Source organism: Meleagris gallopavo, chromosome 28 (genome assembly GCF_000146605.3).
Source record: "Meleagris gallopavo isolate NT-WF06-2002-E0010 breed Aviagen turkey brand Nicholas breeding stock chromosome 28, Turkey_5.1, whole genome shotgun sequence".
NCBI lineage: Eukaryota > Metazoa > Chordata > Aves > Galliformes > Phasianidae > Meleagris > Meleagris gallopavo.
The window spans coordinates 370,319-373,480 of NC_015038.2; positions in this window are offsets into that span (position 1 = coordinate 370,319).

The window sequence follows — 3,162 nt, forward strand, 5'->3', positions numbered from 1 at the left end:
GCGGTGCGGTGTGCCCGGAGATGCAGTGCCCGGTTTTCCCCATCGTTAAGCGCACGGACCGCTCCGAGGGGACAGCGGGGCTCTGCCCGCCCCGTGCAGCGCCGTGCCATGCAGTGCAGTGCCGTGCCATGCAGTGCGGCGCTGTGCCATGCAGTGCCGTGCCGTGCCGTGCAGCGTAATACAATGCAGCGCAATGCAATGCAATGCAGCACAGCGCGTCCAGCCCCAGCCGCGGTTCGGCTTTGGCGGCGCTGTGCCGTCCTCGGGCGCCCCCTGGTGGCGCAGCGCCGCACGGCGCTTTCCCGGTGCCGCTCCGTCGCGTCTTTAAGGCGGATCCCAGCGCATCTTTCAGGCTGCGAGGGGACGCTGAGATCCTCAGTCGCGGTGATGAGCTGAAACCACGCTAGACCAGGCCTGGAGCTGCACTGCTTTGCACTGATGGTGCAGCTCATGGACTTAATGCCCCCCGTGAGCTGTGAAGTGCAGCCATGGGGCTGCGGGCTGCCCTGTGCTCCTGGGAGCAGCACACAGTGCTCCTAAGGAAACCGCCCAGAAAAAGCCATTGGATGTCGATGTGTTCAAGACTTTGGTTTTCCTTTCAGGAATTTTGGCCAAGTATATTTGCAGAGATTTCTACATCAGTCCAGGATTCCTGGCTGTCTGAACGAGCTTCAGGGTGCCAACAAGACCTAGAGGCACAGCTCATGAGAACTGGCTGTAATCCATGCAAACAATGCTCCCCAAACTTCTGGCATGTGTGCCATTACTTCTTGGATGCTGCTTTGCTCATGCACAGATTCTCACATCTCCCCAACCTGTGGGATCTGCTCCGACTGCCTCTAAATCAGTGCAGCGCCTTCCTGGAAACATCCACTATGATGGGCACTGTGTGCAAACCCTGCAGCAACCACAGCTGGGTGTGCAGGTTGGACTCCATAATGGAATTTATCCTCTGCAAGAAGGGGCTGCTGTCTGTGCCTGTGACACTTCTGCCATCTTTTCATCTTTCTGACACCCCGGGGTCCTTCACACTCCTGACCACATTCCTGTCTGTTTTCCTATGATGTTCTTTCGAGTTTAGCCCAGATCTGGTCTTTGAGCACGACGGTTTTGAACAAAAAGTTCTTATTCCAGGTCTGCTCCCAAGATGATCATTTTGGGCACACACCGTTCATTTCCCACATCCAGAACAAAATCCACACCGTGTGCCTCCAGCTGCTGCTATCTTTAAGTTCTGTTTTCCTTCCCTTTCGTTTCTCCTGAATTTCCTTTGACTGCTCCGCGATAAATAAGTGCTTTATTTATGAAACAAACAAAGCTTTCTGGCACAGCCCGGATTTGTGCCTCTCGCCTTTCACCGCAGCCTTCCCCGCCCCGCGGTGCGGAGCATCGCAGCGCCGACCCGACAGCAGATGGCGCGGGGACCCACGGCACCTGCCGAGCTGCTGGGACGGCTTCGCCTCCATCCTCGTCTGCTGAAGGACTCCCTCAATGGAAGGGACCGGCCAGCCAAAGCTCTCCCCCTCGAGGACAGCAAGGCAAAGAACCTCAGGATCGTTAAGGTTGGAAAAGACCTTCGAGATCCCCAACCCCAGCCCATCCCGCACCGCCCACATCCCAGTGCCACATCCACGGCTCTGAACAGCCCCAGGGATGGTGACCCTGCGCAGCTGTGTCAGTGCATTATCACTCCTCCAGCCCCGCAGCGAACAGCCCTGGAGCAAAGAGCAGAGCTGAGATTTGCAGCAGCAGAGCCCACATTTCAGGATGCTGGGCCCTTTTCTGAAGATGTCACTCAGCCTTTCCTTCATCCGTTCCATCTTTGGAGGAAGGAAGCAGGGAGATGTGAGCCTCCACAACCCGACAGCCCTGCTGCACATCTCCGGGAACTCAGCTGGAGGGGGTGGGTCTGTCCAGGTCTGCGCAGGGCCATCTGCAGCACCAGAGTGCTGAGCATTGCACGCTTCCTCTGAGTCATCTCGTTTCCCTGCCCCATGAGGAAGGACGCACGTCCCCGTGGCTGCATCAGAGCTGGAGTAAGGCTTCAGCCCTCAGCGGGAACTCAAAGAGCCTGGTGGGAGATCTGTGGCCATCAGGACCACCTGCCTGTGGTGACGTGGAGGTGCTCATGTCAACCTGCGTGGTGGCAACTGGGGATGCTCCACTCAGTGATGTGGTTCCCTGTTTGCTACGGCCCTGTGTGAGGCAGGGAGAATCCATCGCTCTGCAACCACCACAGGAGGCTGCAGTGAGAAAGGATCAGCCTTTTTTCTCAAGGGACAAGTGATGTGTAGGTCGCTCTATACGTAGTGCCCCCTATTTATTGCCAGGGAAACTACAATAGATACAAAGAACACAATAACACTATTTGATGGAGCAAATTCTCAGCTCCTCAAACTCAAAGCCCCACAGTCTTTCTTGAGCTGAGGGCCTCAGGTCTGGACTTGGCTCTGCAGATGGGGCCTTACAAGAGCAGAGCAGAGGAGGACAGTCCCCTCCTGCTCACTGCCACCCCTCTTTTGATGCAGCCCAGGATGCAGTTGGCTGCAAGATCGCATTGCTGGCTCACCTGCAGCCTTTTGTCCATCAGGACCCCAAGTCCTTCTCTGCAGGGCTGCTCTCAAGGAGTTCTCCCAGTCTGTACACATATCTGGGACTGCCCTGGCCCAGCTGTAACATCCCGCAGTCGGTCCTGCTGAACCCCATAAGGTTCACACGGACCCACATTTCGAATGCTCCTTTGGATGGGAGGTTTAGGTTGAACGTTCGTGAGCATTTATTTGCAGAGAGGATGGCCGAGCGTTGGCACGGGCTGCTGAGGGAGGGGGTGGAGCTCCCCGTGCCGGAGCTGTGCGGATGTGGCACTGAGGGATGCGGTGCAGCGGTGGGACGCGGTAGTGTTGGGTGATGGCGGGGCAGCGCGGGGTGCCCGCGTGCTGCGTGAAGGAGCAGAGGGGACAGCGGGTGGCAGCGAGGTGGCAGAGGGCGCTGGGGGTGACGCTGGGAGTGCTGGGGGTGGCATCGTGCCGTGATGGGCGCCGCGGGGCTGACGGCCGCCGTGCCTTCCTTCCCCTCCTCCTCCTCCTTTTCCTTCTCCTCCTCCTCCTCCGCCCGGGGCAGTGACATCAAGCCGTGTTGGCGCTGAGCGCGAAGCGCCGCCTC